Source organism: Neolamprologus brichardi, chromosome 4, assembly GCF_056152115.1.
Source record: "Neolamprologus brichardi isolate AB-2024 chromosome 4, ASM5615211v1, whole genome shotgun sequence".
NCBI classification, from domain to species: domain Eukaryota; kingdom Metazoa; phylum Chordata; class Actinopteri; order Cichliformes; family Cichlidae; genus Neolamprologus; species Neolamprologus brichardi.
Genome location: NC_142107.1, coordinates 23331899 through 23347500, shown reverse-complemented (window position 1 = coordinate 23347500; position 15602 = coordinate 23331899). Strand labels below are relative to the sequence as shown.

General features: G+C 42.9%; 1 protein-coding gene across 3 annotated transcripts in view; it reads right to left on the bottom strand.

Moving 5' to 3' along the window:
- Window positions 1–15602, bottom strand: part of rbfox3b (RNA binding fox-1 homolog 3b) — a 448440-nt gene that overhangs the window by 345433 nt on the left and 87405 nt on the right. For all 3 annotated transcript variants that reach the window (XM_035912565.2, XM_035912571.2, XM_035912566.2), the window contains one exon: window positions 6845–6936. The gene's annotated coding sequence lies outside the window, so the exon portion shown is untranslated. The remainder of the gene's footprint in view (window positions 1–6844; window positions 6937–15602) is intronic.

Genomic DNA, 15602 nt, shown 5'->3' with positions numbered 1-15602 from the left:
ACTGTAACACAGAGCTGACAATCATGACCGAGATAATCCCATTTCTCACATGGAGCTCAAATTGTATTATGTCACATTGTATTTTGCATATGCTATCAAAACCTGGATTTAGATATGAAAACTATCTGAAAAAAGTAAAAGTCTGAAGGAGGCGCGGAAAAAGAAAGCATGCAGCCACAGGGCTGGCATGCAGGCATGTCACTTTGTCAAGCTGTTTTCTCAGAGAGCTTGATGGCTTCTCAAAGGCAGGAGGAAAAAAGTGTTGCAAAGCATGATATTCTCCAAGATGAACAGATGGCAGAGCCTAAGTGTGGAGATTTGTTTTATATCTCTATCCCATGTTGCTGCGCAGTAGATGTGGGCTTCCGTTTTCTTTTTCCTTCTTCTTCAAATGTTATCTTACAGGATAACGGACACACGCAATGTTTAAGCTAATGAGGAGTGGGTGTTGCTTTGTCTTTCTCTTTATGTCTTCCCCTCTCTCCCACCAACACATCCTCTTGCTTTCCATTCTCCGTCAAACCCACGCTTGGAGCGGAAACCTATATGCCACAAAAATTATGCAACACAACTGGGAGTGCTGCTTGCAGACTGGGTGGCTGACTAAAAACACAGCAGACTGCAGAGTTTCTGCAGCTGCATTAACATCCTGTGAGTAACAGCGTTTAAAGGACGCCGATACGTCCAGCGCTGTCCGCTGCCAGATACGTCAGCAATTAGCAGATACGTGGCTCAGAAGTATGTATCCTGCACTTTTTATCCAGTGTCCCTATCGGGACAAATATTCCACTTCAGTACAACGCAAGAAGATCTAGCAAGCCATTGGCTATTGTCTGCTGGCTTAGCCTCTGGCAATGATGCCAAATATTTTGGGGCTTCCGGTGTAGAACCTGCACGCAACCAACCCCACAATACTTGGACTAAAAACAGACTGCAAATAGACCTCCTGTTACTCGCCTACAGATATAACGATGTTTAAAAATATGCATGTTAAAAAATATTGTGTGTAACTCTAAAAGTGAGTTACCTGTCCACAGTACGCTGACATTATGCTATAAAATGATTAAAAAGGCTTTGACATACAACTGGAAAGTGTAACCACAGCAAAGATGTTGGCAGCTAGATTTGATATTTTTAAAGTGTACTTCCTGTAATCTACAACAATTGTTTCATACTGTAACAAATATCAAAGTATAGGGGTGGATAAATGTTCTAGAATTTACTGTAACACTGTCAGCTGTCTGTATAACTGTTGTAATTCCTATAAACGCTTTATTATTGTAAATTATAGCAATGCACTGTAGTCACTCTGTGTGTCACCACCTCTGTACCCTGAATAAGCTTCTTGTGTTTCTCATTTTGTCACTACTTCTTGCACCACATGGTAAAAAAATTCAGCACAATGCATTTTTATCAGCCACCCTGAAGGTGAACACTGGCTGGATGTGATTACCGCTACAGTGGTCTCAGTCAGGGTAGACCTTTGTTATGTTAGCTACATGTAAAATACTGGTGGCAGTCAGTGGTACCACTTAGCCTCCTAGTAGATCGTCGCCTTGTTCTCAAGTTATAGCATTCACAAGATTTTCAGCGAACTTGACCAGCGACCTCTGACCTTGAAGTCAAGGTCCCTGAGATTTCAACTCATCCAAGACTTTTAGTAGCTACACCTGTGGCATCAATTTCAAACTCCTAAGTTGTTTCGTTCTTGAGTTCTTGCATTTACAAACTTGTCAAACGTGTCGCCTACCCAGCAGCAATACGACATTCTGACGGGGTGAAAACATTCTCAGTTATTCAGTCACTGAATGCACCACACAATACTTCAAAATTAAGAATTTCAACTTAAACACCTTTGCACACATTAAATCCAGAGCTGTTCACAATCTGAGCAACAACTTGGTTTACTTAAATATTTAAACCGATCAATAATTTCACATTGTTTGCTAAATGAGGTAGTTTAGCAAACAATGTGAAAAATAATGGGAAAAAAGAGCTACAATAACTGAAACAGAAGAAAATTAAAGTACTAAGAGTTCCGTATAAAATAAAAACCTGATTTTTTTTGCAATGTTTCTTAGCTGCAGGAAACAAGATTTAATGCACTTTGAGACGCCAGATGCAAAACAAAAATAAGGTTCTTGCTGTTGGTGAGGGAGGTGACGCTCTCAGGACCCAACACAGGAACCTCAGCTTTTCAGGATTAACAGGGAGAGCGTTTAAAAACATTCACTTATTAATGGCTGTAAAGCATTCATCAAGGTTAGAGAGGCTGTTTATGTCGTTTATGCAAAAACTGCAATAAATGAACAATATTGGTAATTACCCAAAAAAATTTAATATCCATAATGGTTGATCCACCAGTATGCATTTCAAATTTACAATATTACAAAAAAGAAAACATAGTACAACATATTATTATTATTTTTTAATTAAGATGCAAAATTACAGTTATTTCCTTACATCTGAACTGAAAAATTTAATTTAAGTAGATGAATGTTATGCTTGATTAATTTCTGACTTCTCAGAGAAGCCTAGAGCTTCAAAATTGGGTTTTAAAAATGCAAATTCAGCCCATCATTCAGCTAATAAACAGCAACATCGTTTTTTTGCTTCGTGTATATATTACATACATATATATTGAGAGAGAGAGAGGGATTCTCAGTTACAAAAACAGTAGTTGAGGAATGACTGGAATAAATTGACCAGTGTTCTTTATAAGACGTTTTACAAGCAAATGGTAAATGCTTAATGTGTGTAAAGGTTAGACTTATAAATGTGACATTCTACATGGCAGCATGGTGTCACCTAATACTGCTGCATTCATTTCAGAGTAGAGCTTAGCATGATGTACTTCCAGCAATCGACACCTAACCCAGACGAGCTGCATTCGAGAGGTGGAGGATAAACCGGTTTGATTTGGGTAACAGCATGTTCTTCCCTCCTTATCTTACTCTAAACAAGGATCACAGCATTTTAATCCTTCTAATTATTTTGTTTAATAACGTGTACAGTAATGAGCAGTCTCACTACGGGAACGGGGGACAATAACTGCAGATTCTAAACACTGTTACATTTTTTACTTATTATTGTTGACTTATTATATTAAAGAGCGTCCTTGGAAACGGAAAAAATGCCTTTTGCTCTAATTTTTCCAATTTCTCCAAAGTGAATATGAGCTGGTTCATTTAGCTGTTTAGTCATAGCAACAGGAACTTACAATCACACCAAGGCTGCACCTGAAAGGCTTAATCAAAAATAAGACGATAATGAAAGCACTGCTAACAGCCACAATACCTCGTCCTCTAATGTCAACCTCAGGTGCACAGACAATGTTTCGGTTTAATCAAACTCAGAGTGTTGACTCCTTCGGTCTAGATCCTGAAGATAATACTTCTGAAAATCAGGAGCACCAATTGTACCAAACGCTCTTTCAATCTCTTTCCCAGAAACCTTGAAAACTACTCGTTGGAAAAGAACACGAAGCTCCCGCAATTCAGCAAGTTTTCAGAGATGATCAAAACTGAAAACATAAACGCCGCTTGTGCTCAGCTTCACGTGTTGTTTGACTGTAGACGAGCCAGCGCTCAGTAAAAGTGACAGGAGATGTGAGGTGTTGTGACTCCTCACCTGCCACCACAACCTCTACTCCGGCAGAATGACAAAACATAAGCCCTCAAATGCCCGCAGGACAACGTAACTACTTTTGAGTCAAACTTTAGTTGCACAGACTTGTCTCTTCCTATTCTGTGAAATCAATGTGATTGCAAACCAACTAAATATTAACATTAACGAAGAACACTTGTAAACATATACTAAAGACCAAAGCAGGAAGCCTGTAAGGCTCCAAACGCTACCAGAGCGAAGGAGGAAGAAGTCAAACGCATCCCCGCATCCTTCCACCCGGGAGATCAGCCTTTGCACCTGTGACCAGGTAAACTTTCCACACAGTCGTTAATGGACACAGCGGCTGTTGTTTACTGAAGACTCCCCGCAGAGGAGACTAGCTGACCCATGTCTGCAACCGGTGAGTGGTACAAATGGCAAACATCTCTTGGAGTCATTATTTATGCAGGAATGCCCTTGGGAGTCTTTGCACTTGTTTACACAGTCATGGCACAGTCCATTCATGACGGCTCCGAGTAAATGAGCCGCTTGCTACCAATTTGTCCTGGACGACGAAGCTTTGGGGCTCTACTACCCACGGTTACTTTGACGCGGGCGTGTGTGTGTGTGTGTGTGTGTGTCGGGGTATGGAAAAGAGGTTAACGCAGCACTGCTGTGCTGTTGGGAACCGACCCGGAACTACGGACACAAAAGTCCCAAGGGTATTAGGAAGCACAGTGTCACATTTGGAAATAAATGAGAGAAGGGTTTTTTTTCAAGAAGAACGCCACGGACTTTCACCTTTGAAATGGGCTGTTTGTTTGCCCGAGGACGGGGACAGTGGTCAAAGTTAGTGAGCACCGCCTTCCACATAAAACCAGAACCAAGGCAGGAGTTTTATGGAGGTTGAAGTCAAAGGCAAAGTAAAGAAAAAGTGAGTGCGGCGCGATGTCGGGGAACCGGTGTAACTTTGCTTACAATAAAAGTGACAAGAGCGGCGTGTGCGTGGCAGAGATAGAGATAGAAATGGTGGTGTTATGTTATTTTTCTTTTAAAAGAAACTGGATTAAAACAGTTGTTTTAGCAGAAAGATGGCTTCCTTTAAGGTGTAGATCAGCGGTCCCCAACCCGCGGGCCTCGGACCGTGCGTGAGTCGTTTGGTTTTCAGCGTTATTTTGTTATCGTTTTTATCGTTTACTCTGTTTTCCTGGGTCTTTTCACGTGTGTTATGAATAAATCTTCTTTTTTTTGGTACCGGTACTAGTTTTATTTTGTTGTATTTATCCGCGACACCTTAAAGGCCAGTCCATGAAAATATTGTCGGGCATAAACCGGTCCGTGGTGCAAAAAAGGTTGGGGCCACTGGTGTAGATACCTTCATATGTAGCTGCACTTAAGTACAACAAATGCACAAACAACATAGTTTTACAGATGTCCAATCAAACACATAAAACCATCAGTATCTGCGTTAAATTGTTATTTAAAACCACGGCTATGGGCTTAAAGTTTAGGCTGTCGTCTAATGATGTATATACACAAAAATAATACTGCGGACTAACAAGCATAAAGTTTTACATGTACTTAAGCAAAGGCTAAATGAACCAGTTTAATGAAGCAAAGTGGAGGCATATTGTACTGATGACCTCATGCATTCTGCAGTAATGAGAAACCAACATAATCATTTTATTCTCAAACTTTTTCCCGTGCTGTCACACGAAACGATTAAACAGAAAACCGTTAAACAAAACGCGAACCTCCTCCGACTCTATTACTAACATAAAGGCATCAAACGCGGCTCGTTGCTGTTTTTTTAAACTGTGCGTGTTCAAAAGCGTTTTTAAAGATGCTCCACCCCCGAGTGACGATGCGTGCGCGTCTTTACTCTGAGTCTAAATTTGCGTGCATTCGATTCGTGGTTGAAAAAGACACAAAGAACCAAAGGGAACGAATTCAATTAAGCGTAAAGTACTGAAGGCTAAATGACTCCCCGTATAGTTCTCAGGATTTCATCCAGCGAAACAGCAAAAAGGGGAAGAAATGTGTTTAACAGGGAGGCAGCGGCTGAGAGAGAGAGAGGGGAAAGAAGCGATGGGATAATTTAACAAGCTTCCTCCTAAACCACTCCAAAACCTCCAGAGTTTAATTGCTGGGAGGCAACATTATCCCTAGCAACACTGTGTCTGTCTCTTGGCTGGGATTCGGTGGGTACCTGCTGTATCCACTCCCCGCACAATACAGCGCCCACTGAGCCATATAATCCTCTCAGGCCCTCCTCTTCTGGAGAACCACATTCAATCTCTTTGTGACACGGGAAAATCTCCTCTTCTCCATTTTTTGTCAAGGTACGTGCTTCAAATAAGTCCAATCAGTAGGTGCCGTTATGTGTGCACAATGCTACGGGGAGCCGCAGAGGAAGGGAAAACAGAAAGGAAGAGTTAAATAAAAAGACGTTTGATTTGCCGCTGTGAAATTTGGGGCTACTTTCCATTCCTCTGCGGAGCTCCCTGGAGCAGCCATATTTCTGTTTATGTTTAAATGTGAATCAGTCAGATGGGCTGTAGGTTCCTGCTGAATCATCCCGCTCTCCCCTCAGAAAGCAGGAGGTTACTTTTGAACCAGCTGCCTTGTAGGAGAAAACAAGAAACCGACGCCACTTTCTTCCCGACTCCTCTTTCAAGTTGCCCTTGAAAAGAAAATTACGACACCGGCTTTGATGCGACGCAGACATGCTTCGACATATTCTCCATAAGTGCAGACACAAACTACATTATCATTCCGATGAGTTTGTTCCGATGTCTTTTAAGCGTCTGAGTGTTGCACAAGCCGGCGAGAGAAAAGATGGAAACGGTGGCTCATTACGCGAAATGGCAAAAGAAGAAAAATGGTTCTTCGCTGTCCACTGGCTTGTGACTTAAGTCAATATAGCACTTGGAGACCTGCAAGAGTGTTTTTAATGAAAACATGTGGTACGTAATGAGAAATTATAAAGGTGGCGTTGCGAAGAACATTTCTATGATTTATTAATTTTAACAAATGACGACCTTTACTTTCCAGATTCGGTTCCCCATGAGCAAATGTAACTTTTTCTTTAAGGCACAAACGCTCATTCTTTTTCCTTTATTGTACATTTTCTGATTAATTTCCAGATGATGACCATTTTATGCCTAAATAAAGCTTTGCATCTTCTGTTTGCTACACATGTCAAAATGTTGCATTCGTGTTCAAGAAATCATCCTACCTGTCAAAGAGGGCGGAGCTCGGAGGTGTCGGTAAGAGGAGAAATCACTTGTTGTTGCACAACAGACGTCCACTCGTTATACCAGTCGCTCACTGCAACAAAATAAACAGACATGGTTAGATCTGGTGATCATTGGTAACATCCTTTATATTTGATCCCATAAATGTAACTGAAGCTTGTGTAGGAATAATGCGTGTGCAGACGCTGCACAGTTATTGTCCTTTTACTTTATATGGACCCATAACTAACCAGAGAAAGGTCAGAAAAGCTTAATTGCTCTGGGTGGAGTTAATTGCTTTGCTACCAGTTCTAATAAATAAACTAAAAGAAATTAATAAATAAATCATCGCAGCTTTCCTATTCTGCCTTTGGCTCTCAGCCCCAAGACCAATGTACCCAGTTAACATGAAAATATGAAACGTGTAGCTGACTTTTTCCTCTTAGAACTGTTTAAAGTTGCAGGTTTTTATTTAGAAAATTAATGGTAAATAATGTGGGATTGATATGTTGTTTACCTTCCTCTATCCCACGAACAACAAACAAAAGAGGGAATGACAAAGCGAGGCGTGCTCGTGATAATTTTGCAACATTTCTCTGAGCTCTGAGGACATATCAGGATTCAGATGTACACACACTCGAGAAACAGAATATTTCCACATTTCCCACAAACCTTCCTCACCAAATGATCGGCTGCAAAAAGAAGAAGAAGAAGAGGTTGCTAAGGATGGGATAAAGTATCTGCACTCGGCATCTGCACGGACCGGCTGAACTTTAATGCAGCTGTTCGCATCCTTAAAAAGATCCAACGCTGCTGCAGGAAATAAGACAGTGAGGTGGAAGGTTAGCTTGTAATCCATAACACATAGTTGAGGGTGGCCACGTTGGCATCGATTCCTTGTGAAAATTGTAATGGGCCTTGGCTCGAGCAGCACAACCCAACAAATACAACCGCGAGGCTTCGGCTCATTTGTAGTCAGGCCACGGAGGTCGTTTCTGAAATGTTTGTCAAAACCGTGGTCAGCTGCTTAGCTCCCACTCGCTGCTCTGTTTTTGCAGAATTTGTAGCATGTGACGGCCGCAGCGCTAAGCCAACACGGCGAGCGTTTTAAGGAACGTTAGATGATATAAATTGTCAGTAATGAGGCACGGGGGACGGCATGCATGACCTGGAGAGGTCGGCCATAACGTTCTGCCTCGCAGCTGAATAAAATGCATCCTGAGCGCAATTTAACAGCCTTAACATGAGCAGGTACATGCGGAGAGACAAGCAGAGGTCCGAGAGGGCGCTGCGCTAGTCGCAGAGGTCACGCGCAAAACAACAACGATACACAAACACTGCTGACAAGGGGAAAATGTGACGACTGAGTACTGTAAAATGTATGAAGAAATGGACGGAAGGGTCATTTTACTGAGCGGCGCCATTAACATCGCTGCCCTTGTCTGAAATTAAGCTCGGATCAGTCACTCACACGCGCGCACGCACGCACACACGATCGCACGCGCACAAAGAGCAGCGGTTTTTACATTTCTCCTCTTTTCGCCCTCGCAGAAGGAGAGGTCGACATTTTAACTGCAGCGGCGAGGAGATGGCTTCCTTTCACCTTGACGGGCATATAATGAACATTTTTCATTTTGAGCTTAGCTTCACTTACAGAGTCAGTCAGCTATTTTCTCTTCGAACCCTTTTTCTTTTTTCTCCCTTCCTGACATTTTCCTCTGTGGTTTTGCCAGGATGATCTTCACAGTAAATTTGTGCCCCTTTTAAAGAAATAGGTTACATTTCTGTTGATTTCTTTTCTTTGCGTTTTTTTAACGCCACAGAGCTCATTTCCATAAAGGTCCCCGTACAACACAAACAGGCCTGCTGTAAAGCATGAGACACAAACAATATGCTAATCACACCTTTTTCAATTACAACCTGGATATCTATGAAATCCATATTATTGCTTATTTATTTAGCCTTTTGTAAATAAATAAATGGGATTTTTGAAACAACAACAAAAAATATATATATGTCTGTGCTTATGAAGTACGTATGGTAGTGCACAGAAGCACACAGAGATTAGTTCAGGTGCATGAAAAAAGGCATAAATGAGACACAGTTTGCAGAGACTTCTGCACAAAAACACTGTGCTGTGTATAATATAAACTCAGAGCATAATAATCAGCCGTTTCATTGTAATCATTCTGTTATTTTAGCGCTCATAGTGCAATCTCCACAAGCAGTTCATTACTGCTAAATATAACTTTACGTTGACCGTCCATGTGACCCGTCCTGAACTATGAGACAATATCAGTAGTTGTGTGTGATACTGCATGTTTTGGTATCGATCCGATACCAAGTAAATACGGGCCAATATCGCCGATACCGATGCAGATACCGATGCCGATACCTGTCAATAAATAAGGTGGATGTGCCATTAAATTGCTAAAACTCAATTAATTTTCATGACCTTGAGTGATTTTTGTGATGTTTCCTTTTTTATTATTAAATAGTTAAAACCCAGGACATAATTAGGACAAAGTTTATAATTAAATAGAAAATTAATATTATCAATGTTTTTTAGAAAAATCTGAAATAAAAAGTGCACGCAAACCAGTAAACAAGTTAAAACAAACAAGTACTGTTGAGAAACTATAATACAAAATAATACAATATGTAACAACTTAACAACCTTCAAAGCCTCTAAGTCATGTGACGGCGCAACATCTAAACACAAGGGGAGGGCGGCACTTAAAGTAAAGAAGCGATCTCTCCAGGCTAGTATCGATCCGATACCGATGCAGACTTGGTATCGACACAATCGATATTTGCATCGATCCGCCCACCACTAAATATCAGCTTTTTGAAATGCACGCTTGCAGGAACGCACTTTTTAACAGTTTAGGAAGCCGGGCTGGAGGCAATGGCATCGATAGCTAAATGCTAACACTGCTGTAGTGCCATCCAAAAAAACTGAAAAGCCTTCTGTCACATCTGCTGAGGGAGACAGCGTCAGACGACGGAGGCAGAGTGAGCTGAAGGACAAAAAGTGAGCCTGCACAAAGCTATAAACAAAAGCAAATTTAGACTGAGAGAAACAAAAACCTAAACCTGGGTAAACTAAGCATTGCATATCACCTGAAACCTGGAAACGTGTGGAGGTGGGGGCAGAGGACATGCAGACAACCCCACGAGGAACAAAGGAAAACACACACAATGAAAACGGAGGGTAATGAGGGAAAACGTAACAAAAGGGAAACACAGCTGAACCTAATCTGATGCATGAGACAGGGAGGAAGCAAAACACAACACAGGACTGTCAAAATAAAACAGGAAACACATGAACATAGAAACCAGGATGACTAGACGTAACGCAGAACACAGGGGAGGCGTATTAACAACATCCAAAGACTAGAAATCACCCAAAAAACAAGCACAAACAAAGCTGAACAAAGCAGCCACAAAGACAGTAGCTTATATAAACGACCCAGCCCACCTTGAGGAAATACAGTTCACTGGTGGGACTGTGGATGCATCCCGACACCATCGAATACTTCCGTTCTGTCACAGAGATACGAGTTATCCTGGGAGCAATTAAATAATAAGTGATAACAGCTTGTGTCCAGCAGCTCTCTGTCATTAGTCTCCTTTTCATTCACATTTTTCCCTCGTCTTCATTCACTGCTCGGCTCTGCTAAGGCGCTAACAACTACTTTTTTTTTACAATATTAATCCTGCACGCTTAAAAATTACGCTTATAGTGTCTTTAAATGTGAAGCTAAGAGCAGCTTTACAGGAGAAGTGAGGAGCATCTACCTATTGCCATAAACCCGGTGCGTCACGGCACCGGCGCCAAAGGACACCTTGTGCCTGTCTGCGAGATGCCAGCGGCTTTGACAAAACAGCACTATTTTACACCCTGGGAACGAGAGCAGGCTGTATCGCGAAATGTTCTGGTTCAGTGAAAACTCATTGCATGCATCTTATAACCTCAATTAGAGAAAGAAATGAGAAAAGAGCAAACCCCTCCATACCCGAGAGAACATACAAAAATGATTAATTATCCTGGAACTCAAACTGTAAACTCTTATAACGATTTCAGGAACAAAAATGCGAAATGCACCGACGTAACAAAAACAAGTCTGTCCAGAAAAACCCTGACTTGTATTCAAAAGGCAAAGCGAGGGCCGTGCACACGCGTGCACACACACTCCCGTGCCCACATTTGGCCACACGGGGGGGGGGGGCTGGCAGGGTGCATTCCAAGACAGCTGGTGAAAAGCGGGTGCGCTCTGGCTGCTAGAAGGAGCAGATTCAGGTGACATCTGTGCCTCCTGTTGCAGCGCAATAGTAGAAACACTAAAAGTGAATTACAACATTAATGATAGTACTCTGCAAGCTGTCGTTCCATATTACGCATCCATTATTCCTTGCATGGGTACTCAAAGGCATCGTGAAGGAATAGGACCCGTCCCTCCCGCCCCACCCGCCACCCACCTCGCTGCGAAAAGGAGCAGTTTATGAAAGGATTGTTGGTTTATGGAGTAGCACCTTCTCCTGCTACTCCACATCACCACATGGCATGGTGCTGACTGGATGACTGATTCCCTCTCTCTCCATTTCCATCGCTCACTTCATCTTTCGAGCAAGCACCCTCCCACCTCTGACCCCACACCCCTCCCCACCCCCCTCATGGCACTGTCGCTGCTATTTCAAACAACATTTGTTTGATCTTGCCGCCCTCTACAGTTGAATGAAATCAATCTGGGAGAGATGTCATGTGTGAGCAGAAATGATTGGGCACAAGAATACCATGTATTGGAGAACATGGACCCCGTGCCCTCTTCCTCACAGGCTGGGTGACGCATGGGTGCAGGCGAACACACGGAGTGGCCGGCGCATGCCTGATAGGCATCACACAGACATCTCAGAGCTGTCACCCATCCCCAGACTTTCAATAACTTCAAATCCCCTGAAAACTTGGAGAATAAAGGCAGAGTCGATCACTCATAGCTCCCCTTCTTCTCTTCAGGGAAATAACAGCTGAAGGAGAAAAACAAAGTCAGGATCCCATCCTCTCCGGCAGAAAAGCACTAACATCCCCGGAGGACATGGGGAGAACACTTCTTTCATCATTCCCGTTAAGACACAATAAAAAAAGATTCATTTAAGATGTTGTGACATAAATAGATGCAGGCATGAGTCGGCTCTATGGAGGATCAATGGTAATCAAAGGTGGATTTTTAAGAATAAAGAAAGTAAAGTCGGAGGTGGCGATTGTATCGCCAACACGGCGTCGCGGCGCTAATGCCGGCCTACACGTTTCTATAGGAGTATTTGTGTAATTTGGATTTGTGCCATGTAGGATCGCGGGTGCTCCCTGCACATCCAACCACAGCTCCGCGCCGCTCACTGTGCCTGTGATTTCTTCATTCAGGAGAGAGTGCCACAAAATGTGTTGTACTTGAAGTGTTTTACAATTACCAGCTGATTATATCAGCCGCATTAGCATATTAAAAGGAAGACTACTTGAACACACAGATAATGTCTGAGTGTTGAAAATAATTTCCCCACTCATTATCAACGGCAGGCACCGAGCTCTGGGAAAGGAAATGTCGATAAATACCCGTAAAGCTTTACTGTGTAAATAACAACAATTACGCAGAAATTAGATCAGGCTGCGCTGGTGAAAAGGGAGATAATTCTAATTAAAAACGTGCATATATCTGGGCGAGAAAGCATAAAGCTTTGAATCCATCTATAGGAGTGAATTATTATTCGCTCAAGTGTGGAAAACTTTTGAGCTGTTCACAAGCTGTCACTAAACCAAATCATTACACCGTTTTCTCCCCCCGCCCCTCCAAGCAGCCTTCAGTTTTGCTTCAGACGTATTCAGAAAATGCAGCGTTCCCATCACAGTAAAAGGCTCAGATAGAACATCAATACTTAATAAAAATAATGACTTTATGTGCAAAGTAATTAAATAACAACTGCAAACTTGTGCAGCCTTTATATGATGTGTTTATCCCCCTGAAGCTTTAACTGGGAAACATTGTTAAGGTGGACTGCTCACGCTTGATGCGCTCACGCTTTGATTTTGAAAAGCGGACGGGTTCGGCGGCACGCTGGTGCAGCGGTTAGCATCTCCTCACGGCAGGAAGATGCTGGGCTCCATGTGCAGTTTGCATCATCTCGCTGTGTCTGAAGACATGCATGGGGTTAACAGGTGTCTCTAAATTGGCTGCAGGTTTAATGGAAGCATGAATGTGGTCGACGGTCTGTTCAGGGTGTTACCACCCCCTCAATCTATGACAGCTGGGACTCTGGATAGGTGGAAGGAAATTTATGGCTGGATTAATGGATTATACCACTTTAAATCATCGCTAACTTGTGATCAACTAACTGTACGGTTATTCTCTGTGACAGGTTTTTAAAGCTATGGCCTGACCTAATATTTCCTTCTGTATTTACCTGCCGAGGTGATGCTACTGCATGAGACAAGTGCCTTTGTTTGGCTATCTGTCCACCTCTGTGTGAGCAAAATCTACCAAGCTGAAACCGGGTGGAGCGTTAGAGCGCGGGGAAGAGAAGAAGCCATTAAGATTTGGTGGAGATCTGGGTGACTTTCCTCTAAAACTGTGAGATAGGGCACTGGACTCGCTCTCAATTGTCTCTCTCTAACCACACTTTAAAATGTCCTGGTTTACCTGAACAACATGAAAAAGATAAGCAGCTGAAAGCAGCGAGCGTTCGGCGTTGTTGCTTCATAAACGACATGCAGAATTACTTGTTTTTTGACATCAAATATGCATGTAAATGTTGATGTCTTTCAGCATCACTGTGCCCTTTTTCTTTACCCAGATATATTACCACGATTACAAACCCTGCCTATGAATATTTGACGTGATTGCACAGCATACTGCAGGAGATCCCAGTGATGATTGGCACTGGCTAATTAAAATCCCAGGCAGGACATTTTTTGTGTAAAAATATGCAATGATTTATATGAATGACATATCGGTGGTTTTCTGTCAGAGACGGGAAAGAAATCCCTGCCTTTTGATGTAAAATAAAATAGAAAAAATAGAATAAAAAGTCTTCGTCGTGTCTCGTTTCACGACTGGAATCCTGCATTCTCACGCCGGAGCTCCGTCCTCTGTGGTTGAGCAGCTGAAAGTGCACGTGGATGGGAAGGAGACTGAATGTCATGTAATTCATCAGGGTCCCTGTTTTAGTTCATAGTGCTGTCAAAGAGTTTTCATAAGCATAATCGCAGCACTGGGAGGAGAAATTTTGAAGTTATTAACATTTCTAAACGACCGTCGCAGCCTCCCTGCATATATGCTGTGGTCATTTTGTGATGTTTTACACCTTTGAAGTCTTTTGATGCCTTCAAGTGTTGAGAAATATTTAGTTTGACAATAGTAGGTAGATATCTTCCCACTTTTTTTCCCCCTGAATTCCACCACCGCCGGCACTGTTAATCAATACACACTTTTCTTGCCCTTTTCCTCCTCCGTACACATATCTCCCTGTCTGACCAAACTGGCAAATTTGTGCTCTTAATCAGCTTGCCTGCCTTGTCTCTTCACTGGAGGCTGGCGACACGCTTCCCTTCCCCCTTAATTCCCCGGCTCTCAACAGACAGGCGCGCTGATTAACATGCACGCCCAGGTAGGAGCTCCCTCCAACACAACCCCGCTGCCCACCATTATCCCCGCTACTCAATAGCACCCATCTCGATGCACATCTGTCGAGCTGCCGCATCCACACTCCTTAATTAGCTTTACAACTTTCCCCTCCACTCCTGGATAGAAAATAAGGGATAAATTTGTGGCCGGCGCGCAGATAAAACGAGGGAGGGAGAGCGGGAGACAAAGAGGGAGGGAGACATATGCTGAATACTGAGATGGAAGATGAAATGGACTGTGCGTTCGAGAAAGGTGGCGGCGTCCGACGAGATTCGCATCAATTCCCATCGTGCCCGTGCTGCGGCGTCACCAGGAAACCCTGTCCGCTTTGCTTCTGTGCTACCGTGCCTCCGCCCGGAGGATATTTCCCCATCAGCATGAGCCTTATCTTATCGCTCCAACATCGATTCCCCCTTTGCGCCTTTTGAGTTGCTCCTCATAGACTGCTTCAAAGCTGTTCAGACTCCCCTTTGATTCTCATCCCCCTCCTCCGCTGTCACCACCGTCGTCTGCCCCAACGCCAGCAATGAAGGTGGTGTTTCTTACATTCGACTTGGTGCTGCAGTTGATGCTAATCCACTACACCAGTCTGCAGCTTGGGGGAAAAAAAACAAAGAAGTAGGCAGTGAGGAAGAAGAGGCATCCAATTAATATGAAATTGTCTCCAGAAGTCAATAAGGTTTTAGTTCCACTTGAGTGTGTCTAAATACGCAGAGTAAGGCTAATTATAATCCCATGGAGTATTTATACTATTTACGCTTTGCCCCTGTCATTACGACAGGCTGTAATCCCGTTGTGAGCATGTGCTGATGAGCCTTATGCCAGTTGCCAAAAATACTTAAGCTCGTTTCCCATTCCTGAAGGCACAGGCAACTATGTTATGCACAAACAATGTGAAATTAATCACCGTTACTATGGCGATGAGCATCGAACAATATCATAATCAGTGCTGCCATCAAGAATGTAGTTTCAATCCAGAGGGGCAAAGGTTGCTGTGGAAAGGAGAACAATGAGCTATTTTAGTCAATCTGCTATTCCACGTACATGGCAGCTTCATTAGAACTACCCACTGCGTGCATAACCT